Here is a 27,895-nt window from a genome sequence, read left to right on the forward strand (position 1 = left end):
CAAGCTATTTCTTTCCATATTTCTTTACTAGAGCCTAGGAAAGTAAAGAGTAATTGGTATATAAAAATGTACTCAGAAACAGAATGTTCGGGAGTCCTTTATTTTATGCAATTCTAATAGCTATTTTATTCTCAGTAATTGTGTATTTCCTTCTTTGTGAGAGTTATTCCAATCAATAAGTTTTCTTATATGTCAAGTTGCCAATAATATCTTTGTTGAAGAAAATATAGCAGTTTGAGATATGCTTTCTTAATGATTACACTTTTTGTCTTTGATAAGAACTTTATTTCAGTTGTGAGTATATAATTAAATTCAAATTTTTCTCATATTGGTTTTATGACCATGAACTTTAGGTATATTTTCTCAAAACATGGCATTGTAAATTAAATTGCTTTTTCAATATATCTCAGTAATTTTGTTTTCTAGTCCATAGCCTTGACTTATTTTATTGTATTACTACTGATTTTTGAAAAACCAAAATCCAATTCTGTAATATATCACCAAGTGTTCGGAAAGAAACTCTAGATTGTGATGTTTTCAAAAAGAGAATCTAGCATTCATGTATAAGAATTTTGTTTCATTTTCTGCTTTTTGCAAAGACACAGAATCTTGTTTCTTAAATAAGTTGTTTAACAGGAAGGCAGAAAATCAGCATAGTTTGAGTTTACTATTACTTTCATCTTTATCACTATTTTCAAATGATGTAATTTTATTAAAACAAAGTATTATAAAGGGCACGAATTGCATGGAGCACTGGGTGTGGTGAAAAATAATGAATACTCTTATGCTGAAAATAAAAAATAAATTAAAAAAAAAAAAAACAATAAAAAAAAAAAAAAAAAAAAACAAAGTGAACATGTCAGGTTTACAAACAAATGTACATACAAGCTAATTTGCTTTTACAGCACAGAGACAGTTTGTTTCTGGAAATCCAAGCACTGTAATTGTGTGCATCATATTTGTGATGCATGTAAATGGATAATTAAGAAAACTATTCCATAGAATATGAAGGGAATCCAATAGTATATAAAGAATTTTATATTGATAGAGTAGAAGAGTATATTTCTTATATATTTAGGTAAGAAAGCCCTTTTTTACCTGTGTATTATCTTAGTGTAATTTATTCTCTGCAGTATTTATAAATGTGTAAGCCCAGAATAAACAGTATGTTGTGTTTTTAAATAATAAATTCTAATAAAAACAAAATAAAGTTATGTAACCAAAGGAAAAATCAGTTAATAAAAACTAGTCTTAGGTTTTTAAAGATTTATTTATTTGAGGGAGGAGAGGGCACGTGTGAGAGAGAGAGGAGAGGGGAAGAGCATAGAGAGAGGGAGAGGGAATCTTAAGCAAACTTGGTGCTGAGCTCTGAGCCAGATGCAGGGCTCAATCTCATGACCTTGAGATCAGGACCTAAGCCAAAACCTAAAATCATATGCTTAACTGACTGTACCACCTAGGCATCACTAAATTAGTCTTTTATTTTAAATGAAATAAAGCACTTAGTTTTATACTATTAATTAGTATGTTTATTGTTAACTGAGCATGGATGTTGAGAATACATATCTAAGTACACACACACACACACACACATACATATATATATATATATATATATATATATATATATATATATCCTTTCATATCAGAGAAGGATATACATACACATATTAAGCAAGTACCTATCATAAGCCTATACAATTAACATTTGAAAGGTCAACATGATATTAACCTGCATAGCACAGCATTCCCAGAAAGGTAAATAGTAAAAGAAACCTGATCTTCAGTAAGGAGATTGTTATTTCTGTTTACTGAATTTTTTACTAAAGTAATATTTATTAAATACAATTCTTATTTCACAGAGGTGAAAATAGAAATACCAAGAGAACTGTAAAATTATATCTAGGATTATAAAGGGTAAAAAATGAAGACCTATCCCTAAACTTACTTTTTTGGTTTCCTACGCTACTATTCTTCCTACATATCATGATACTCATTTGTTAAAAACAAACAAACAGATAAAGTTGCTCCGTGTCACCTGCTCTGCTGCCACGTGTAGGATGGAAGTTAACAGGGAAGTCTATAAGCTGTGCCATATGTTATAGACCTAAATCATCAATTCATGACAAGGGAAATGACTATCTCAAGAAAATGGTGGATTAAAAGAGGACAGAGTGGGGCACTGGGTGGTTCAGTGTGTTAAGCCTCTTTTTTCAGCTCAGGTCATTTTCAGCTCAGGTCATGGTCTCAGGGTCCTGGGATTGAGCCCTGCATTGGGCTCTCTGTTGAGCAGGGAACCTGCTCCCTGCCGCCCCCCAACCCCCTGCCGCTGCCTGCCACTCTGCCTAATTGTGACCTCTCTCTCTCTGTCAAATAAATAAATAAAATCTTTAAAAAAAAAAAAGTAGAATTACCTTTATAACAACAACAAAAAAAAGCAAACAGTAGCTAAAAATAAAGAGAAAACACGTAACAAAAGGATTTCACATATTGCATGCAAGACAGCCCCAAATTTCTTTAAGTGACTGATTTTAATTCTTTTGAGATTCTCCATACTGTTTTCCATTGTAGCACTGTGTCTGTACCACTTCACATTCCCACTCTTTTCTCCACATCCTTACCAATACTTGTTATTTTTGTTTTTTTTTGTTTTTTTTTGTTTGTTTGTTTGTTTTTTTTTTTTGGTGATAACTATCCTAACACATGTGAGACAATATATCACTGTGGTTTTGATTTCCATTTCCAAGATGGTTAGAGATGGTGAACATTTTATTCATATAATTGGTAGTTATTTGTATGACTTATTTAGAAAATATCTATTCAGATTATTGCCCATATTTTAATTGGGTTATTATTTTCTGCTTTTGAATGATAGGAGTTTCTTAAATATTTTGTATATTAACCCTTTTTTAGAGGTAGTTTGCAAATATTTTCTACCCTTCTGTAGACCGCCTTTTCATTTTGTTGATTGTTTCCTTTGCTATGCAGAAGCTTTTTAGTTTGATGTAATCTCTGTGGAGGCCAAGAAAAACTAGGCTGTATCTACCTTGAGTCTAGCCCTGACATAAATATAGCCATCTTGGCAAACTGGAGGCTGGCACCTTGCACCCCCTCTCCACCTGCTCCCCTCACCTCGGTAGTATGTATGACATTCCTTGGCCACCCCTGGCTGCCCTGGGGGAAAAGCAAATAGTTAACTTGCAGAGATCACAATCCTGCAAGACAGGAGTCTCCCTCAGTTTACCAATGTCCTAGAGATTTACAACAAAGAAGCTATCTTAACAATAGCACAGTTTCCAGAGGCAAATAACTCAGTTCCTCAAGCCCTAAATAAAGTTAAATTTCTCCTAACCTATATCTCACTAACAAGGACACTTGATAGGAGAAATGTGAAACTTTATCTCTAAACCTCCAAGATAGTGTCATTGATCATTCCCAAGCATATGACCCACTGATATACATCTAAAGGGTCTCACAAGAAGATTTTTATTATTGTTAATGAATAACCTTTTCCCCAGACAACAGCTAGCCCCTCAAGGTCCTGGAGACCTCACTTCCAAAATTCCTTAGAGACTTACATCATCCATAACCCCTTTTGTCCTCACCCACCGCCGAGTCCACCCCTACTCTGTGTTTAAAAACTCTGACTGTAATTTGGCTCAGGGTCCAAGTCCCTAACTCTGCTGTGTCGGGTATACTTGGGCCCAAGGTTAAGCTTGTCAAATAAACCCTTGTGTGATTGCATGGATGCTTGGCTCCTTGGCGGTCTCTCAGACACAAAAACTCGGGTATAACAATCTCTTGCTGTAATCTCTATTTTTGCTCTTTTTGGCCTGTGCTTTCGGTGTCAAGAAATTATTGCAGCATTATTCACAATAGCTAAGGCATGGAAGAAACCTAAATGTCCATCAGCACATAAATGTCCTTTAAAATGTGGTATTCACATAAAATAGAATATTATTCAACCTTAAAGAAGGAAATCCTGCATTAAGACATGGATGAACCTCGAAGATGCAGACACAGAAGAAACAATGCTACATGATCACTTATATGATGAATCTAAATTAGTCAAACTCAGGTAGAGAGATTGCAAGGGATGGCCAGGGGAAGGGAAAATGAGGAAGTGTTGATCAAAGGGTATGAAGTTTCAGTTATGTAAGATGAATAAATGCTAGAGATCTATTGTACAGTATGGTGCATATAGTTAGTCATACTGTTGTATACTTAAAAATTTGCTGAGTATATAGTTAACTGATACCCTCCAGCCACATCCTTGTTCTGCATTTTTTCTAGCCTTCTCCCAACCACTGAGTATGGGAGGAGATCTAGAACTGTGCTGTTCCTGTTCTGGAAATAGAATTTTTTTACAGGCAACCCTACCATTGGTTATATCAAAAGTTTTTCAGAACTTCACTGCACCCTGGGGATCTTTCTACCCACTCTGTTCTTCTGTCCTTGCTTTCAAGAGTTTTAGCTATATTGAGATCTAAAGGTTCTTTGTGTTCTTCTCCCTTTCCTTTCCTGGCACAACCATTTCTCCAAAAAAGCCCTGCACATTTAATCCTATCTTGATGTCATCTTGGGGGATTCAAAATAGTCCAGAGGAAACAGAGAAAAAAGTGAGGGAATAGGCAATGATATAGTATTTTGAGATTGGTTTACCAGCGTTCAAGGAAGATTCCATAGAGCGGTGTGAGGGTCAGGGTGTTCCATACAATAGCCACACTGCTGAAAATTTTACATAAGGTGACCTATAAAAATCTACCCTAATCAGAAGCATGGGTCTTCTCAGAAGCTACCCTGTCTCCTCTTCAGTGGAGAGAGTGTCTCTTCCAGTGTTTCCTTTCTGGGAACCAGAAAACCTTTTATGGTTGCCTCTAAGATGACATTTTTCATATTCCATTGGCTAGAAGGGGTCACATGTTCTTGCTTAAATCAATCACTGACAAGGCAAAGTATCCCAGGCATTGGCTTAAATGACTAAAGAATAACCTCTGAACTTGGGTTACATTCACTTTTCCCCCAAGTCAAATGGCAGATAATAATTATGATTCTTCCATCTCTTTCTCATCTCTTTCTCCCCCTGGCCCCCCACCATCATCACCATTATTATTACATAAATGTTTGACAATCAAAATCTGGAAACAAATTATTTGCTCAGATAACTGAAACTGAGTATCTTAATGATAACACACTCATATCATGTAATAATAATCAGAACTTATGAAGAAGTTAGATCTATATATGTAGGCACAAAATATTAACATTATGTAACATTCAGATTTTTTAAAAAGACAATACACAAGTTCTGGAACAGATTTTAATACATAATTCTGTTTTTATAATATATTCAATTAGAAATATAAACATAAAGTCATATATAGATAAAGGTTATTTTTAACTATATAACATTTCTTAAAGCACACAGCACAAAGTTATCTTTAATACTGTGACTGATATTTTGGTGAGCTGGAGAAAGGAACTTATATTTTCACTTTGAGTTCTTTTACATAATTGGATATTTGTTTTATAATCATCATTATAAAAATAATAGGAAAACAATAAAGTATACAGCAAAATGCAAACAGTGATTGCCTTAATGTCAGTATTGTGTGTCTTGATTTTACTTTTCATAGCCTTCTATGTGTGCTGCAATGTCCTTTTTATTTTGCCAGTAGATATATTCATTCTCTTTCAGAATAAAACTATTATAAAATTGTCCATGAGATATCCCTTGACTTCCTAGAATATACATATACATCCAGTATTTTCTAGCATGAAACAGAATATTTGAGAGTGGTATTTTGACCAAAAAGTTTACTCAAAATGAATGAGGGCTAGGTTTGAATTACCTTTAGATCTGAAAACACTCTATAAACCTTTCAAATCTGTCCACAGTACTTTTCTGGTTTAGTAACTTTCTTGGTCAAGTCCCTTTTAAGTGATCAATGATGTAAAAGGAGAGTATGTTTTCCATGTTTGTCATGTTTATTCATTTTATAAATCATATTTCAGATGAATATTTGTTGGAATTAATCCAGTGTCAATTAATTTATTTTGTGTCAATTTATACCATATAACTTAAATGTTATCAGTATTTATATCATTGCTGCCATACCAATTCATGTGCTGGTGCAGCTTAGTTTACCTTATCAGTCAAATGTTTTTGTTTTTTTTTTTTTGAAATACAGTTTTGTGTCCAATTTTTATGGTTATAGCTCATGAACCCATCAACAAAAATAATGTCAAAGATATGTTATTTTTATGTAGTATAAATTTTTGAAACCTAAATTGGTGAATTGTGCTCTACTTCACTGTAAGGAATGTGAAGCAAGGCATTTTATCTACTGAATCCTTAATCATTAGCCCAGTGCCTGACACATCAATGCTAACTTTTCTAAAACTTTCCTTCCTTCATTTTTTAAAAATTCCTTTTGGGAATATGCTTCACACACATATTTGTAGGTACATGGTGTTTCTCACCCTTTCAAATGCATGAGTAAATGAACTTTCATTTTATGAAGAACTAGAGTTAATCTGTACTTTATTTCCACAGGCTTGCAGAGCTAGAGAGCTGTTTATAGCTTTGGTTTGTGTTAAAAAGGGATTTCATCTATTCTGACCTAATGTGTCTAGTTTTACCAACCTCACATACTAAAAGTAACTTTTAAGTTTCATCCTTAAAATTAATACAAAAACTATTCTGTTTGACGACATGCTAAAGATGCCTAAATTATTAATTATTTTAAAGACTTCTAAAGTTTCAACCTAAAATTAATTTCACTTCTTTATTTTTAATTTTTATAAGTAACCACATGTTATTAAATGTAAAAATGTTTAAGAACAGAATATTGTCAAGATGTTGATAGTTTCTTCTGTATATATTTTTGAGACAAAGATTAGAATAAAATTCTATTTTTGTATTCACATATTTATAGAATTAAGATGATTATTCCAATCCTAGAAATTTAATAATTGTATTTTAAATGATCCCTTGGTAATGCCTGGAATTAAGGAAGAAATTAACAATTATTTGGATCTGAATGCTGAACTAGTTTTTATAGGCATCCGTTGGGAGTCTGCACAGCCCTCATTAGGGTAAGGATAATCAGCATTGCATCAGGGAAATAGCTAAAGTACTATCTAAGGAGAGAATATGAAAATAACCATAACAATTAAAGAAACTAAACAAATAAGAAGGATATAAGAAATTGTTTAATACACTAATGGTTCCAGTCATAAAATGGTATAATGTAAGTTATTTCAAATGGTCGTGTTATAAAACTGTGTTGTACCATGATAAATCAACTAAAAGCGAGAGAAGAAATGTTGACAATTGGAAAGGGAATACTTGGGCTGTCTATAAAACTTTAATATAAACTTAAAGAAGAGTTCACCTTGCTAAACCAATTGCAGTTTTAGAAGTTGGTATTTTTATGTTATGCCATTGGAGTGGAGCCTTGGTGTTTGTTCTCTATTATCAAGTTGTTAGTGTGATAATTTTTCTATTTGAAGTATGGCTCTATAAAATATTCTTACATGGAATCTGTGAATATGCTGGAAAAGACCTGCAGTTAATAATTAAATCATTGATCATAGTACAAAGGCAAATAATCCAATATATTGTAGCATCTTAGATTTGAGGGTCTATTTCTGGGCTCTCTATTCTGTTCCACTGATCTATGTGTCTGTTTTTGTGCCAGTACCATGCTGTCTTGATGATGACAGCTTTGTAATAGAGCTTGAAATCCGGAATTCTGATGCCACCAACGTTGGCTTTCTTTTTCAATATCCCTTTGGCTATTCGAGGTCTTTTCTGGTTCCATATAAATTTTAGCATTATTTGTTCCATTTCTTTGAAAAAGATGGATGGTACTTTGATAGGAATTGCATTAAATGTGTAGATTGCTTTAGGTAGCATAGACATTTTCACAATATTTATTCTTCCAATCCAGGAGCATGGAACATTTTTCCATTTCTTTGTGTCTTCCTCAATTTCTTTCATGAGTACTTTATAGTTTTCTGAGTATAGATTCTGTGCCTCTTTGGTTAGGTTTATTCCTAGGTATCTTATGGTTTTGGGTGCAATTGTAAATGGGATTGACTCCTTAATATCTCTTTCTTCTGTCTTGCTGTTGGTGTAGAGAAATGCAACTGATTTCTGTGCATTGATTTTATATCCTGACACTTTACTGAATTCCTGTATAAGATCTAGCAGTTTTGGAGTGGAGTCTTTTGGGTTTTCCACATATAGTATCATATCATCTGCGAAGAGTGATAATTTGACTTCTTCTTTGCCGATTTGGATGCCTTTAATTTCCTTTTGTTGTCTGATTGCTGAGGCTAGGACCTCTAGTACTTTACTTGCACAAACTAATACAATAAATCAAATACGTTTATGTCTTGTAACCAAAGCTTCTAGAACCTGTTATCAGGAAATGAGAATCTCCCAGATATCCTAATTTTGTTACCAAAACCTTGAAAAAAAGCTATGTTGACAAAATTGTGATTATTAAAAGAAATCATTTAATATCATATATACTAGTTCATATTTTGTAGACATTTAAAAATAAAATTATTTTGTGTTTTAAATAAAGTGGCTTGATTAGTAAGGAACTAACACCATGTAAATCCTGTGCTGTTACCATGGTTAATGCATAGGCCACAAAGTCATGGAGGCAGCAAATATCTGGCTCCATAAGCTGTGACGAGTAAATATATTTGAAACAAAAATGAAAAATAAAAGTACGAACAATTAAGTATCATAAGTCATATTTCAAATATAAACACATATAGTGAGCATGATAATTTCACCATCATGATTCATCTACTTTTCAAATAACTTTTAGTCACTTTTGTTTATTAAATCTTCTGTAATGGACACTTTACTCTTACATAATACATATAACAATGCAGGGATGAAACAGTAGGATTTGCTTTAGGACTTATTATTTGGGCTGAAATGTGTTCCACAAAATTTATATGTTGATATCCTAGCACCCAGTACCTCAGAGTGTAACTGCTTTAGAGATATAGGGTCTTTAAAGAAGTAGTTAGATTAAAATGAAATCATGCTTAGCGAAATAAGTCAATTGGAGAAAGACAACTATCATATGATCTCCCTGATATGAGGAAGTGGAGATGCAACATGGGGGGTTAAGGGAGTAGGAGAAGAATAAATGAAACAAGATGGGATTGGGAGGGAGACAAACCATAAGTGACTCTTAATCTCACAAAACAAACTGAGGGTTGCTGGGGGTAGGGTGTGTGGGAGAGGGGGGTGGGGTTATGGACATTGGGGAGGGTATGTGCTATGGTGAGTGCTGTGAAGTGTGTAAACCTGGCAATTCACAGACCTGTACCCCTGGGGATAAAAATATATTATATGTTTATAAAAATAAAAAATTTTAAAAAATAAAATGAAATCATTAGGGTGGGCTTTAACCAAATATGACTGGGGGTCCTTACAAAGAAAGGATATTGGGACACAGACATACACAGAAGGAAGAACATCTGAGGACAGAGAGAAGACGGCCATCTGCAAGCCAGGGAGGGGGGCTTTGGAAGAAACCAACCCTGCCAATACCTTGATCTCCAATTTCTAGCCTCTGAAATTTGAGAAAATTAAGTTTTGTGGTTCAAGTCACTCAGTCTGTGGTATTTTGTTGTGGAGCCATAACAAACCAACACAGATCTGAACTCAGAAGAAACTACTCTGCATGAGATTTGTGGTGGAATGATTCATATTTGAATCTGATTCTATTTGGAAAAGAAAGAAAGAAAGAAAGAAAGAAAGAAAGAAAGAAAGAAAGAAAGAAAGAGGCATAAAACTATAGAATAATTCTACTTTTAGTATTAAAAATTTAGGTATTTTTGTTCACTTCATATTTTGTGTTTATATTCAATATTTTAAAGATGAAATTTACATTGGAAGACATACACTTTGATTAAAATTGAAATTCTCTGCAATATTGTGTTTTTGCTATTTTTGTTCTTTTGGAAATACAAAGCAATTTCCATTTTAGTATTTCTTATTTGGCATCATTTTCTGAAGAGACCTCACCAGGGTTAGTCCAATATTGTAGAATTTGAAAGATGGTGCACATTCCTCAAGAAATCTAGAAATCCTTATTTTCCTTATTTAAACTGTTTCCACCGCCAAAAACTGACAAAACAATTGACTGGGAGTACATGAGCCTCCAAAATTGTACCATAATGGCATAAAATCCCAGTTATTCTCTTTGCTTTTCCATGGCCCACTGTTTGTTAGTGTACATATTTATCCTTATGGTGACCATTATATTTTGGATATGTTATATATAAATTTCCAGTTTTATTTCTGTGAATGTATTCCACCTTATCATTTAAACTAGTTATAGAGGGATGCCTGGATGGCCCACTAGTTTAAATGTTTGCCTTCAGTTCAGGTAATGATCCCATGGTCTTGGGATCAAGCCCTGATTCAGGCTCCCTGCTCAGCAGGAAGCCTGTTTCTCCTTCTCCTTCTCTTCCTGCTTGTGTTCCCTCTCTCACAGTGTCTCTCCCTGTCAAATAAATAAATAAAATATTTTTAAAAAATAAACTAGTTATAGAAACTGAGATGTACAAAGTGCTTTTCTTTTAAGTGTTGGTAGATGAGTCGGGAGGAGTGGGCCTGAAGGTGGTCAGAGGTATAAACTTTAAGTTATAAGATGAATAAGTACTGGGGATATAATGCACAACATGATGACAATAGGTAACAGTGCTGCAGAGTATATTGGAAAGTTGCTAAGAGAGTAAATACTAAAAGTTCTCATCATAAGTAAAGGAAAATCTTATCTATGTGAAGTGATGGATGTTAACTAAACTTATTATAGTAATCATTTTTCAATATAAATATATGTCATTATTTGATATACCTTAAACTTATACAGTGCTGTATGTTAATTATATTTCAATAAAACTGGTATTAAAAGGATCCTAAATAAGTTATCATTTTTCATGAGCAACTTAATAAATGTACATATTTTAAATACTATAACAGTACAAAGGAGAGAGATATAATTAACTATAGGAATATGCATCTCCTGAGAATATGTAACATGAACTGATGCTCATCTTAAAGAAATTGTAATAGTTAAGTGGAAAGAAAAAAAAAAACAGGTTAACAAGGTAACAGTTGATTAACTGCAGTAAGTATCAAGTAGTTATGAGAGAAAAGGACTGTGGAACAAACCTGGTGATTCACAGACCTGTACCCCTGGGGATAAAAATATATGTTTATAAAAAATAAAAAATGATATTAAAAAAAAACAACTTGATATATTAGGAAATACAAGTCCTTCTACAACTATATGTAAAAAGTGAATGAAAGAATATTATTATGAAATATTATTCCAAAGGGCAGATAATGAATGGACTTGTCCACTACTCAAAAGAATGTTTTGTTTTGAAAAATTTATTCCAAACTATGATGAGACATTGAAGAATTTGAAAAACAGGGATAGGACCTCCAAATCTTTTTACAATATATTGGCTAGAGATCAAAAGAACTAGAATAATCCAGATAGATCATATTTCCAAGTATTTCAGATGCCTGTTGAAGCAAACAAGAGTCATTAAAATTCCAGAGTAGGAAGAATTCTATCTAATTTGGGGATGAAATCATCAACCACTTACATCCCACTTTCCAGAGATAATGGTTGAAGATGAGCACAAGGTAGGGACAGGGCTTGTGACATGCAGAAGGGCTTTCTTAGCGGCAGGAGACCAATGGACATTTTGACAGTCAGGTAGTCTTGCCTGAGAAATTAAAATCTAGGTCACTTCCAAAGACATGGGCATTTTTTCCCATTGTATATTTATTGAGGGGTTGGAAGGTTAAGTGAAATCTTCCAGAGTTAAAGAATTTTTTTGGCAACAAAAAGTTACCAGAAGGAGAGTCTTACAGCATACACATTACAGGTTTTGCGATAAGGGTGTTTGGATAGAGGTAGATTATATGTAAGTAGAGCAGCCAGAGATTAGTTTAGATAACTAGCTTTCAAACTCTATTCCTAAAAGAGCAAAGATGAATCATCCCCTGATAAAAACTACATCAAATTATTGATGTACATTGCTTTTATAAATAAATTTCCAGCATAGAACATAACAAGAAAAGGAGCATGAAAGTGTGAAGGATGTCAAGAGAAAAAAAAAAAAAACAGTAGAAGCAGAATCCCAAATGTTACATATATAGGAACTAGCAGACAAGGGTTATAAGATAACTAGTATAAATACTAATGAATACGTTCAGGAAGTGGAAAAAAAGGATAGAGAATCTAAGCAAAAAATAACAATGTATAAAACTCAAATCAAGTTCTCATATTGTAAAACACAATGACTGATATTAACTTATTAAGTTTAGGTAGAGACTGAAGAAAAGAGATTAGAAAATTAAAAAAAAAAAAAAGTCAGTCAATAAAAAATACCCACAGAGAGAATAAAAGAATGAACCCAGAAGATACCTCAGAAAAAGGGAAATACAAAACACAGTAAAGTAAAAATACATATGTTGCATTCTCAGGAGGAGAAATGGAAGAGTTTAAAAGCCATGTTTGAATATTTATTACAGCTTAATTATTAGAGAACTAGTGAAAGACTAGCATCTAATACAAGAGCTCAGGGAACTTCCCCCAGGAAAGCACACTCACACTCACACACAGAGGCACACTGCAGCCTAGTGGCTGACTCTTCACACCTGCAGAATATAGAACAGCAGAAGACATGATTGTATCTACAATTCCAAAAAAAAACTAAGCAAGACAGAGCAACAATAACCATACCTACTGAGCCACCAATCTAAAACTTTTTACCATGCAAAACGAAGGTAAATAGACATTGGTTTAGACCAATAAACCATCAAAATCTACTAGAGATTTGTTTAAAAAAATATCCAATAACATCAACATGCACATTTTTCTCAAGGACATAAGGGCTCATCATTAAGATAAGCCACATGACAATCCATAAAAGAACTGTTAGTAAATTTCAGAGGTGAGAATCATACAATATATATTCTCTCACAAGATGGATTTAAGTTACAAATTAATAAGATAGACAGAAAAATCTGAAAATATTTAGAAATTAAAAAGCATGGGGTCCTGGGTGGCTCAATGGGTTAAGCCTGTCTCCTGTTCAGGTCATGGTCTCAGGGTCCTGGGATCAAGCCCCACATCATCATTGGGCTCTCTTCTCAGCAGGGAGCCTGCTTCCTCCTCTCCCTTTGTCTACCTCTCTACCTACTTGTGATCTCTCTCTCTCTCTCTGTGTCAAATAAATAATTAAATAAGATCTTTAAAAAAAAGATCAAAATTTAATAACAAACGTTTAAATAGTCAAAAAAGTTCAGTAAAAATGTTTGAATCTGAATAATGACAAAAAGCATAACACAATTTGTAGGATGAAAACTTCCCAGTAAAATGGCAAGTGTAAATTCTCTTTTCAAATCTGTTTTGCTTCATGTATATTTAAGTCTGTTCTTAAGCACATACCATTGTTTTTCAGTCAGTTTTTAAAAATGTTTTATTTAGAATAGTTTCATATATACACTAAAACTATAAAGATAGTACAGAGTTTCCTTACATCCAACAGCTACTTTCTCCTATTAGTAAGGGCTTACTTAAGTATGATATCTTTATTACAATCATTGCATCAGTAATTCCTAGGAGAAGAATCACATTTCAAAGGACAGAGGAAGAATTTCCAATTACAAACTTTTTTTAAAGTAAATGCTCTTAAATTCAAAAAAGAAAAAAAAAACGGAGGGGGTGCAGGAAAGTCAGAAAAAAGTCTAGCCAAGCTAAGGGGAATGATAAAACTCTTTTGGTTACTTGACAAATACAGATTTTTTAAAGTACAGCCTTATTATTTAAGAAATATCCAGTGTAGCACTTATGACACAGATTTGTAGATATCCATTTACAAAACCATATGTTGTTGGGACTAGGAGAGAGAAACAGAGACAGATGTGATAAATTACTACTCTAGGGATCAGGAAAATATCACAGAGAAAGAACGAAAGAAGGTGACACTTTCTATGGTGCAGATTGATTCCACATAAAGGAAGATTCTTAAGAGGACTTTGAGTTACTTCTTCTACTGATGGCTATACCCTGATGGGTGGCTGTCAACTGGAACATTTAATTGTAGGAGAACCAATTACAGAGTGACAATTACATTAGCATACAATGACAAATGAGCCTAGTCTAATTTTGGAAAATTTTACAATATTATTTTAAGTGCTGTAACTAATGATTTGCAGATTAATAATTACCGTATGTTTTATTTCAGACTAAGCCTGAAACCATATTTCTATTAAATACTTGAAATTGCTTTGTGTTTTAAAAGACCATATTTCTAACTCTGAACTTCATAAGACTCTATCCTTTTAACTAATTCTCAAATATATCTAATACATATTAATAGTAATCTACATGTGAAAATGTATTGTTGGGTAGGAATAAATATGATATATTAAAAAGGAAATCTTTTTTATTTCATCTAGTCAAACAAATTAAAAGGTCTATGTCTCCACATTCATCATCATTTTAAAGAGAACCTTGGATTGACTTTTAGTTATTTAAAGTTTGAAGTAATAATTTTGAAAAAAGAATGTATGTTTCTTTAACCTCATTATGAATGGAGTTAAAGATGCCCTGTATGAACAGAAGGAAGAGAGAGCACAAACAAGTGGAAATTTTAAACTGTGTGTTGATTTTTTAAAGAGAATCAAATGACTTTACCAATACTATTCTAGAATATAAAATGTATATGTAAACTTTCTTTGTTAATTAATTTTATTAGTTATTAAGTTGTGTTTACTTTTTTTTTTTGATCTGTAAAGCTCTTTTTTTTTGGTTCTACCATATATTTGATTGGTGTTTAATATTTGTAAGATATATGCAAGGACTTTATCAGAAGAATTATGACTATTACTTCTTTTAATGTCATTGCACCACTTAAAGTTAAATATTTCTAGTATTTTTTATTGATAAGGAAACCATGGCTCAGATAACTTGAGTAATTTGCATAAGATCACAATACTGGTAGTGTCTGGGGCTAGCCTTGCCAGGGGTGTATTTCTGTCAAGTTGGTTACAAAATAGGAATCTTTCTTCCAAACACCAACATAAAGAAGAAAATGAGGATAAAAATAAGGGACAAATTAAAATCCAAGAAATCAGGAAGGGGAAACTGAGGCTGTCAGATTAATATGTTCACAGGTTTATGTAGAAACTGGATTACATTTTCTCAGGTCCCAAAGCAAGAACTCAAGTTAAAATAAACAAATATATTTCACAATGGCCAGAAGTGGTAGAATGCAAATTTTTGTGAGTGTTTGATTAAGAATTTTTGCTAATATTTGTAGCTTTCATTTATGCACTGGGTGAACAGTGGTTCTAAAAAGATTCTCCAGACTTAAAAGTCTGTGCAAAGTAAGTCATGACTTCCATGTTTGATATGGCACTCCGCTATGCTCAAATTTCAAATTTATAGTTTTACTGATATATAAGTTGTATCACTTGTCCATAGAACCAAGGGGAATCATTCACTGCACTCATAATATCCTTGGCTTCCCTGTGTTAATTTAAGGGCTGCCATCTGAATGTAAGATGAAGAACAGGTTCTTAGTAGGTCATACGTAGAAGTTGGAAAAAAAGACTTATGTGTTTGTTTTCTGCGAGGTCTTCAAGAGATTATAATTGCCACTTGGTTCATGAGGTAGCTATCGGCAATCAGGGGCTCCCCATCACACCGTCCTCCCCCCTGCTTTTTAGAATGTTTGTTCTGCTTGCCTGCCCCACTCCCAAAAGCTACCCTAAGGGCAGAGCCTTGAGATAGCGTATGGTCTTGAGACTATCTAGTCTGTTATATGTGATTGAACCCAGTTAAGTTCCATATGTAAAATTTTAAGATTTGGTGGGCATGTGCAGAAAACTACTCATCTGGTGGCCACCCAAAGAGAAGTCTTGTAAGTTCCCTTGGTCATTAAAACTGCCACCTACCAATCTGGAGTGGTCTGCCTCTTTCTATGGTCTCTTCCTGCCTTTATTGTATGGGGCCAGGTTACTCAACAGTTTGGAAGTGGATTTTGGAGGTAGAAAGTAAGGTGGTATGATTTTCAGAAGTCTGAGTGACCTACATTGTACACTACTTAAAGTTTCTTGTCCTTTTTTTAAAGATTTTGTTTATTTATTAGGGAAAGAGAGGGAGCAGGAACAGGGGGAGGAGGAAGGGGAAAGAGATCAGCAGAGGGAGAAGAAGACTCCTGGCTGAGCAGGGAGCCCTTCAAGGGGCTTGATCCCAGGATTCTGATATCATGACCTGAGCCCAAGGAGGACACTTAAAGAACTAATAACCCAAGTGCCCCAATTTCTTCTTTCTACGTACATTGTGAAATTCTTACTGCAAACATGTTGAACAACCTGATTTATTTTAGCCTTTTGAAAGCAGAAATTTTAATTTTGTTCTGTTTTATATTCTCAAGAGATTTTATTGATGCTCACAGGCAGCATCTCTTTGTTCTTGTTTTTCATTTGGGAGTAGTTGACACACAGTGTTACATTAGGTTCAGGTGGATAACATAGTGATTCAATTTATACAGTATGCTATACTCATAAGCAAAATATTGGGTATTTGCAATTTTTTTCAGCATAAAATGTTTTATGGTATATAGGAGATATTTAGTATTTTGTTTATGAATAAGGGTTATCATTTTCTTTGTTTAGTTATTCATTGACTAGCCTATTCATTTACTACATAATTAACTTGTCGATTCACTCATTTAGGAGATATTTAATATCTATGTCTGGGTCTAGCTGATCCTTGGTAGAGCATAAAACAAGATAGGTAAAATTTCTGTTTTCAGGTATTCATATTTTAGGAAGAGGAGACAAACTAGTAAGTAAATGTTCAGAATATTTAGGATGTAATGTAAGTTATGGAGAAAAGAGTAATGGAATAGAGAATGATGTGGTCATGAATAGTATTTTAGAAATTGTTGACAGAGAAGACCTTTTCTATTACTATGATTTAGAGATGTGAGTTAAGCAATGCAGGAAGTCATGTGATTGTTTAAATGATTGAATGTAAGAAAGTTACTTGTAATCAAGAAACTTAAACAGGACCCTTAATAGAACAGTTATTTTAATAAGCCCTCCGAAGGGGGCAGAAATATCAGTGAAGACAATATGATAAAAGATCACACATTATTTTAGGAGAAATAAATAGTAAAATGGTTTAGGACATCCATATTGGAGAATGGGGTAGAGAGTCAACAATAAATTGGCAAGAGCAGACAAGAAAGATCCAGCTGTAACTTGAAATTTGAAAACCACTGGTGTCTGGTAAAAAAAAAAAAAAATGCATCCAACATGTTATTGCATATACACTATTATCTTATAATCAGAATAAATATTATATACCGCTATCATCTACTTGTACATTATCATCTAGAGCTGAGAAATCAAAGGCATCGATACCCAAGAGACTTTATCAAATTAAGTAAGTGAGTGAGACAATCAAGTCTGGGTATCATTGGACATCCAGAATGGTGTCATTTTTTATCATTCCCTTACCTAGAAATTTTTTGCATGTGATTTCTTAAACTCCCTCAACCTTGTAAAGTTCATAATTTATCCCCACTTTATGGATGATGAAACTGGCAGAGTTGGCATTTGCTCAAAGCTACTTAGGTAGTAAATGGCAGGACAGGGATTTGAATGTAGGCCTATCTCTAACTAATATAAGCACTACCCTACTTTGCAGCTTGCTAAATTAATTTTACTGTACCTTGCCCCTTTCTAAATTAATGCTTAAGTTATCTAAAAAGTTCACTTCTGAAGAGCATTATCTTCCCCCAATGATACTGGGTAAGTGAGGTGTTACTGGAGTAAGTATTAATTAAATGGTACATAAAGTTAAGTGCAAAAGAAATTAAAGATAATGTGTGTGTGGAAGTTATCAAGGAAACTTCTTGGAGTAGCTATGGGACTTTAGTTCATTCAGTCAGTGCTATGAAAGTGTTCTGAATGCTGGACCTTGTAGGATACATAAGGTATAAGTAAGTATAGAGGAGGGTAGAGGTATTTCAGTTTGGAGAAAGTTCTTTGAGGCTTGGAGGTGTTATGGGTATCCTGAAAGAAGTAAGGAAGACTAGCGTGGCTGGAAGAAAGGATTTATTTGGAGAAAAGGTGGGTATTTGTTGAAAAGCTGGATGGATGAGTCTCAGTCAGTTTGGTCCCTGCCTTTGGTGCTGGTCATGATCCTGGGGTCCTAGGATAGAGCACTGCATCAGGCTCCCTGCTTTTCAGGGAGTCTGCTTCTCCCTCTCCCTCTGCTCATCTGTACTGCTTATGCTCACTCTCTCTCATTCTCTCTCAAATCAATAAAGAAAATATTTTAAAAAAAGAAAGAAAGAAAAAAGTGGATGGAGATGATTGAAAGGGACATATAATCTCTACATAATTTTTTTCTGTGGTTGCCAAGAATGGTAGCATTGTGGAATAAAGTAATTATTTTACGAAGTTAAATCTGGTAGCAGCATTCAGGTTGTAAAATAAAATCATGCAGCATTGGTAGCACGGTGATTGAGTGTCAGTTCTGGCCCTGAGCAGGAATTACACCTCTTCTTGCTAGTTTATTAGCTTGGAATGTTACTTCACTTAACTGTCCTTCTGTTTCTCCTCTGCGAAATGGGAATTGGACAACAGTACCTTTTGCCCAATCCCAGAGATTCTGATTCAGTGGTTCTAAGATATAGGACAGGAATACCCCCTTTTCCAAAGCCAAATTTAGTTCCTCCTCCTCCGTGATCCTAGAGCACTTTATATTACCTAGAAATCGTAAGGTACAGTTTAAAGGTACAATTTAAAGTGTGTTTTTCTGATAAAGTTGAACTCCAATGGGTTGTTTCTTATAACTTATTCTTTATGATTGTGGACATAAACAGATTCAAAAGAAGCATAACATTATTTCAAAGAATTTCTCTTACAAAAGAAAATCTAGATCAAATACTACTAAATGTAATTTCTGTGTACCTTTATTTTTTATTTTTTAATTTTATTTTTTTTCAGTGTTCCAAAATTCATTGTTTACATACCACAACCAGTGCTCCATGCAATATACGCCCTCCATAATACCCAACACCAGGCTCACTCAACAGTGCCCCCCAACCCTCAGTTTGTTTCTCAGAGTCTACAGTCTTCCATGGTTTGTCTCCCCGTCCAATTTCCCCCAACTCACTTCCCCTCTCTATCTGTCAATGTCTTCCGTATTATTCCTTATGCTCCACAAGTAAGTGAAACCACATAAAAATTGACTCTCTCTGCTTGACTTATTTCACTCAGCATAATCTTTTCCAGTCCCATCCATGTTGATAAAAGTTGGGTATTCATCCTTTCTGATAGAGGCACAATACTCTATTGTATATATAGACCCTATTTTCTTTATCCATTTGTCCATTGAAAGGCATTTTGGTTCTTTCCACAGTTTGGTGACTGTAGCCATTGCTGCTATGAACATTGGGGTACAGAAGGCTCTTCTTTTCACTACATCTGTATCTTTGGAGTAATCACCCTCTACTGCAATTGCAGGGTCACAGGGTAGCTCTATTTTTAATTTCTTAAGGAGTCTCCACACTGTTTTTCCAAAATGGCAGCACCAACTTGCATTCCTGCCAATAGTATAAGAGGGTTCCCCTTGCTCCATATCCTCTCCAACACTTGTTGTTTACTGTCTTGTTGAATTTGGCCATTCTACCTGGTGTAAAGTGACATCTCAATGTGGTTTTGATTTGAATCTCCCTGATGGCTAATGATGATGAACATTTTTTCAAGTATCTGTTAGCCATCTGCATGTCTTCTTTGCAGAAGTGCCTGTTCATGTCTTCTGCCCATTTTTTGATGTTCTGTGTTCCTTTAAAACAAACTGGTTTTTCCCAGGAGCCTATTTAAAGTAAGAACAGATGGAAGCCAGTAAATTTTTAAATTAAGTACAAAATTATTTGTTGGAAGTTTACAGAAACCAATTGTATAAAACTGTCCTTGACATTTAATTTCTAGTTCTTGGGACGCCTGGGTGGCTCAGTTGGTTAAGCAGCTGCCTTCAGCTCAGGTCATGATCCCAGTGTCCTGGGATCGAGTCCCACATCGGGCTCCTTGCACGGCAGGGAGCCTGCTTCTCTCTGCCTCTGCCTGCCATTCTGTCTGCCTGTGCTCTCTCTCTCTCTCTCTCTCTCTGACAAATAAATAAATAAAATCTTAAAAAAAAATAAATTCCAGTTCTCTTCATGATTAACAAGTAACCCAAAAACCCTTTTGAGATTCCAGCAACTAATTCTGTAAATTAAAGTACATATTTTGATACATATTCTATACATTATAATCCCTACTGAAATGAGTATCATTGAAAGAAATTGAAACAATGAAATAAAGTCAAGTCTTGAAATAATCTAGGATTTGTTATCTGTTCCATATTTTCTTGCGGATCTTTTTTTTTTTTTTTAGTTTTATGAGACATGACAATAGTATGGGTTTTTAGGATTAAGCTCCATATTTGTTGCTCTTAAAAAGAGCATATAGAATGTTCACTAGTTTTTAATTGGCTATAGGAAAGAAAAAAATAAATAGCAAATAAAGATACCATCATGTGGAAGAGAAAAAGGTTTTGGGTTTGCTTAACTGGTTAGATATCATTTGCCCCAGGCTATTTCTGTTCTATATGTATCTCTAATTCTAATCCATACAAAGTAGAAGCAACCTTGATTCTCATTTTCTCATCCTAATAACACACAAATGTTCAAGTATTTTTCTTCACAAATGTTCAAGTATTAAAAAAAAAGTTCAGGGGCACCTGGGTGGCTCAGTGGGTTAAAGCCTCTGCCTTCAGCTCAGGTCATGATCCCATGGACCTGGGATCAAGCCCCACATTGGGCTCTCTGCTTGGCAGGGAGCCTGCTTCCTCCTCTCTCTCTCTGCTAGCCTCTCTGCCTGCTTGTGATATCTCTCTGTCAAATAAATAAAATTTTTTTTAAAAAGTTCATGTATTTTATATCTACCATCTCCATTAATTTCTTATCTAGTTGCTACTCTTACACTGCTGATAACTTTTTTTCCTCTATGTTCAGTTAATCTGAATAAATAGTCAAAAGAATACTTGAAAATGATTAGAATAGATACAAATATTGTGGTTATTCATAAGAGACTCTTAATCTCACAAAACAAACTGAGGGTTGCTGGGGGAAGAGGGTATGGAAAAGGTGGTTGGCTTATGGGCATTGGGGAGGGTAAGTGCTATGGTGAGTGCTGTGAAGTGTATAAGCCTGATGATTCACAAGCCTGTACCCCTGGGCCAAATAGTACATTATATGCTAATTTAAAAAAAGTTTCAAAAAAATGTTTGGTTATTAATGAGGCAGTAACTATGATATACAATAATAGCTGCCAGTTAGTGAACAGCTACTCATTGATGATAAGCTCTTTAAAATTAACTTTGTAAATGCTGACTTACATATTAATTTCTAAGTTCTAAGAAAACGTTGGGTTTTTTTTCTAACTGTTGATAAATATGTGTGTTTTCTGTCTAATCTTTTTCATAAATTACATTTTCGTGGCAGAAATTTATTTCCTTTAGATATGAAAATCCTGCCTTTTTAAATACCAGTACACTGAAACACTGGAGATGTTTCAAATTTCAACTGCACATCTAAAAACATTTCTGTAATCAGCTTCTGTTTCAATTGGAAGAAACTCACAATTTGTAGCAAATTGTTTATAATGTGTGTACCATAACCAATTACAAGTGTATTTCTGTTCTGCATTATTCTTAATTTGGTAAAAATATTGTGGCTTTGATGATATTGTACTCCATAAAAATAATATTAACACAAAAACTAGTGATTTAATTCAACTAAACTTCTTAATTGAATTTATAATAGCTTCACAATGATGTCAGATTCAATGATGTCAGATGTTTCAATGATGTCTGTGTTTCTACAGAATGAACTTCTTGACCTTATTTAGATTACAAAAATTGGATAGGAAAAGCAACTTATTGTCTGATATTCTCTTGCAATATTTAATGAAGCTGATAAAAATGTGACAGTTAAGTGAATATGAATTTTCTTTTCTACTAATGGAACTGACTTATTAGCAATTATTACTTGATTTTTCATACATGTAAAAGAAAGTTTGAAAAAAAAGGTGAGTTAAATGAAATTAGAATAGTCATTTGATCTGAATGAAAATTCAGGCTTTAAATAGGGGCACCTAGGTGGCTCACTTAGTTGGTTAAGCATCTGCCTTCAGCTCAGATCATGACTCAGGGGCTTGGGATTGAGTACTGTGTCATTGGGCTCCCTGCTCAGTAGGAAGCATGCTTCTCCCTCTTCTTCTTCTTCTCCCTCTGCCTCTCCCCTCAGTTTGTTCTATCAAATAAATAGATAAATAAAATATTTAAAAATCTGGGTGCCTGGGTGGCTGAGTAGGTTGAGCCTCTGCCTTCTGCTCAGGTCATGATATCAGGGTCCTGGGATCTAGCCCCACATCAGACTCTCTGCTCAGCAGGGAGCCTGTTACCCTCCCCATTTGCCTGCCTTTCTGCCTACTTATGATCTCTCTCTCTCTTTCTGTCAAATAAATAAATAATTTTTAAAAATCTTTTAAAAAATAATAAATAGAGAGCTAGGCACAAACATATCTACTGAAGCTGTATGAGTCAAATTGTTAACTTCAGTCTTAAAAATTGCTTCCACTTTTGAAGCAGCTGCTGAAGTGGTCATTAATGTCACCTGGGCCTCAGGTTAGAAGATAATTTTTTTAAATTTTTGTTTAATTTTTTTATAAACACATAATGTATTATTAGCCCAAGGGGTATAGGTCTGTGAATCGTCAGGTTTACACACTTCACAGAACTCACCATAGCACATACCCTCCCTAATGTCCATAACCCCATCACTATCTCCCTCAGTTTGTTTTGTGACATTAAGAGTCTCTTTTGGTTTGTCTCCCTCCTGATTCCATCTTATATCATTTATTCTTCTCCTACCCCCCTAACACCCCTCTCCTCCATTGCATCTCCACTTCCTCATATCAGGGAGATCATATGATAGTTATCTTTCTCTGATTGACTTAGTTCGCTAAGCATTACACCCTCTAGTTCCATCCACATTGTGACAAATGGCAAGATTTCATTTCTTTTGATGGCTGCATAGTATTCCATTATATATATACATATGCGTATGTATACACACACACACACACACACACACACCACTTCTTCTTTATCCATTCATCTGTTAATGAGCATCTAGGTTCTTTCCATAGTTTGGCTATTCTGGACATTGCTGCTATAAACATTCAGGTGCACGTGCCCCTTCGGATCACTACGTTTGTATCTTTAGGGTAAATACCCAGTAGTGCAATTGCTGGGTCATAAGGTAGCTCTATTTTCAACTTTTTGAGGAACCTCCATGCTGTTTTCCAGAGTGGTTGCACCAGCTGGTTGCACCGGCTTGCATTCCCACCAACAGTGTAGGAGGGTTCCCCTTTCTCCACATCCTCGCCAGCATCCGTCATTTCCTGACAACAATTTTAGCCATTCTGACTGGTGTGATGTGGTATCTCATTGTGGTTTTGATTTGTATTTCCCTGATGCCCAGTGATGTGGAGCACTTTTTCATGTGTCTGTTTGCCATCTGGATGTCTTCTTTGCAGAAATGTCTGTTCATGTACTCTGCCCATTTCTTGTTTGGATTATTTGTTCTTTGGGTGTTGAGTTTGCTAAACTCTTTATAGATTTTGGATACCAGTCCTTTATCTGATATGTCGTTTGCAAATATTTTCTCCCATTCTGTCAGCTGTCTTTTAGTTTTGTTAACTGTTTCCTTTGCTGTGCAAAAGCTTTTGACCATGATGAAGTACCAATAGTTCATTCTTGCCCTTGCTTCTCTTGCCTTTGGCACGAGAAGTTGTTCCTAGGAAGAGTTGTTCCTTGGGAGTTGTTCCTAGGAAGGAGTTGCTGTGGCTGAGGTCAAAGAGCTTGCTGCCTGTATTCTCCTCAAGGATTTTGATGGATTCCTTTCTCACATTGAGGTCCTTCATCCATTTTGAGTCTATTTTCATGTGTGGTGTAACGAAATGGTCCAATTTCATTTTTTTGCATGTGGCTGTCCAATTTTCCCAACACCATTTGTTGAAGAGGCTTTCTTTTTTCCATTGGACGTTCTTTCCTGATTTCTCAAAGATTAGTTGACCATAGAGTTGAGGGTCTCTTTCTGGGCTCTCTATTCTGTTCCATTATCTATGTGTCTGTTTTTGTGGCAGTAGCATACAGTCTTGATGATGACAGCTTTGTAACAGAGCTTGAAGTCCGGAATTGTGATGCCACCAACTTTGGCTTTCTTTTTCAATATTCCTTTGGCTATTCGAGGTCTTTTCTGGTTCCATATAGATTTTAGGATGATTTATTCCATTTCTTTGAAAAAAATAGATGGGAATTTAATAGGGATTGCATTAAATGTGTAGATAGCTTTAGATAGCATAGACATTTTCACAACATTTGTTCTTCCAATCCATGAGCATGAAACATTTTTCCATATCTTTGTGTCTTCCTCAATTTCTTTCATGAGTACATTATAGTTTTCTGAGTATAGATTCTTTGCCTCTTTGGTTAGGTTTATTCCTAGGTATCTTAGGGTTATGGGTGCAATTGTAAATGAGATTGACTCCTTAATTTCTCTTTGTTCTGTCTTGTTGTTGGGGTAAAGAAATGCAACTAATTTCAGTGCATTGATTTTATATCCTGACACTTTACTGAATTCCTGTACAAGTTCTAGCAGATTTGGAGTGGAGTCTTTTGGGTTTTCCACATATAGTATCATATCATCTGCTAAGAGAGATAGTTTGACTTCTTCTTTGCCAATTTGGATGCCTTTAATTTCCTTTTGTTGTCTGATTGCTGAGGCTAGGACTTCTAGTACTATTTTGAATAGCGGTGGTGCTAATGGACATCCCTGCCATGTTCCTGACCTTAGAGTAAAAGCTCTCAGTTTTTCTCCTTTGAGAATGATATTTGCGGTGGGTTTTTCATAGATGGCTTTGATAATATTGGGGTATGTGCCCTCTATCCCTACACTTTGAAGAGTTTTGATCAGGAAGGGATGCTATACTTTGTCAAATGCTTTTTCAGCATCTCTTGAGAGTATCATATGGTTCTTGTTCTTTCTTTTATTAATGTGTTGTATCACATTGATTGATTTGAAGATGTTGAACCAACCTTGTAGCCCTGAAATAAATCCCACTTGGTCATGGTGAATAATCCTTTTAATGTACTGTTGGATCCTATTGGCTAGTATTTTGGTGAGAATTTTCGCATCTGTGTTCATCAAGGATATTGGTCTGTAATTCTCTTTTTGATGGGATCCTTGTCTGGTTTTGGGATCAAGGTAATGCTGGCCTCATAAAAAGAGTTTGGAAGTTTTCCTTCCATTTCTATATTTTGGAACAGTTTCTGAAGAATAGGAATTAGTTCTTCTTTAAATGTTTGGTAGAATTCCCCTGGGAAGCTGTCTGGCCTTAGGCTTTTGTTTGTTTGGAGATTTTTGATGACTGTTTCAATCTCCTTACTGGTTATGGGTCTGTTCAGGTTTTCTATTTCTTCCTGGCTCAGTTTTGTCAGTTTATATGTCATTAGGAATGCATCCATTTCTTCCAGATTGTCAAATTTGTTGGTGTAGAGTTGCTAATAATATGTTCTTATAATTGTATTTCTTTGGTGTTGGTTGTGAACTCTCTTCCTTCATTCATGATTTCATTTATTTGGGTCCTTTCTCTTTTCTTTTTGATAAGTCTGGCCAGGGGTTTCTCAATCTTATTAATTCTTTCAAAGAACTAGCTCCTAGTATTGTTGATTTGTTCTATTGTTGTTGTTGTTTTGGTTTCTATTTCATTTATTTCTGCACTGATCTTTATGATTTTTCTTTTCCTGCTGGGTTTAGGCTTTATTGTTTATCCAGCTCCTTTAGGTGTAGGGTAAGGTTGTGTATTTGAGACGTTTCTTGTTTCTTGAGAAAGGCTTGTATTACTATATATTTTCCTCTCAGGACTGCCTTTGCTGTGTCCCACAGATTTTGAACTGTTGTGTTTTCATTATCATTTGTTTCCCTGAAATTTTTCAATTCTTCTTTAATTTACTGGTTGACCCATTCATTCTTTAAAAGGACGCTGTTTAGTCTCCTATGTATTTGGGTTCTTTCCAAATTTAATCTTGTGATTGAGTTCTAGCTTCAGAGCATTGTGGTCTGAAAATATTCAGGGAATTGATACTGGTTGAGACCTGATTTATGACCCAGGATGTGATTCTGGAGAATGTTCCATGTGCAGTAGAGAAGAATGTGTATTCTGTTGCTTTGGGACGGAATGTTCTGAATATATCTGTGATGTCCATCTGGTCAGTGTGTCATCTAAGGCCTTTATTTCCTTGTTGATCTTTTGATTGGATGATCTGTCCATTTCAGTGAGGGGAGTATTAAAGTCTCCTACTATTATTGTATTATTGTCAATGTGTTTCTTTGACTTTGTTATTAATTGGTTTATATAGTTGGCTACTCCCATGATAGGGACATAGATATTTAAAATTGTTAGATCTTCTTGTTGGACAGACCCTTTGAGTATGATAGTAGTGTCCTTCTTCATCTCTTATTATAGTGCTAGGCTTAAAATCTAATTGATCTGATAAAACGATTGCCACCCCAGCTTTCTTCTGATGCATGGTAAATTTTTTTCTACCCCCTTACTTTAAATCTGGAGGTATCTTTGGTCTAAAATGAGTTTCTTGTAGGAAGCATATTGATGGGTTTTGTTTTTTTTTATCCATTCTTATACCCTGTATCTTTTGATTGGGCATTTAGCCCATTTACATTCAGGGTAACTATTGAGAGATATGAATTTAGTGTCATTGTATTGCCTGTAAGGTGACTGTTATTGTACATTGTCTCTGTTCCTTTCTTATCTACTACTTTTAGGGTATCTTTTCTTAGAGGACTCCTTTCAATATTTCCTGCAGAGCTGGTTTGGTGTTTGCAAATTCTTTCAGTTTGTTTGTCCTGGAGGCTTTTTATCTCTCCTTCTATTTTCAATGATAGCCTAGCTGGATATAGTATTCTTGGCTGCATGTTTTTCTCATTTAGTACTCTGAATATATCATGCCAGTTCTTTCTGGCCTGCCAGGTCTCTGTGGATAAATCTGTTGCCAATCTAATATTTTTACCATTGTATGTTACAGACTTCTTGTCCTGGGCTGCTTTCAGGATTTTCTTTTTGTTGCTAAGACTTTATATTTTACTATTAGATGATGGGGTGTGAGCCTATTCTTCTTGATTTTGAGGGGGGGTTCTTCTCACCTCCTGGATTTTGATGCTTGTTTCCTTTGCCATATTAGGGAAATTCTCTCCAATAATTCTCTCCAATATACCTTCTGCTCCCCTCTCTCTTTCTTCTTTTTCTGGAATCCCAATTATTCTAAAGTTGCTTCATCTTATGGTATCACTTATCTCTTGAATTCTCCCTTCATGTTCCGTAGTTTTTCGTCCCTCTTTTGCTCAGCTTCTTTATTCTCTTTCATTTGGTCTTCTATATCACTAATTCTTTTTTCTGCCTCATTTATCCTAGCAGTAAGAGCCTACATTTTTTATTGCACCTCATTAATAGCTTTTTTTATTTCAACTAGTTTAGATTTTAGTTCTTTTATTTTTCCAGAAAGGACTTTAATTTATCCGGACATGGTTTCTCTAATATCTTCCATGCCTTTTTCGACCCTGCTAGAACCTTGAGAATCATTCTGAACTCTAGATCTGACATATTACCAATGTCTGTATTAAT

Source organism: Mustela nivalis (assembly GCF_964662115.1).
Source record: "Mustela nivalis genome assembly, chromosome: 15".
NCBI classification, from domain to species: Eukaryota; Metazoa; Chordata; class Mammalia; order Carnivora; family Mustelidae; genus Mustela; species Mustela nivalis.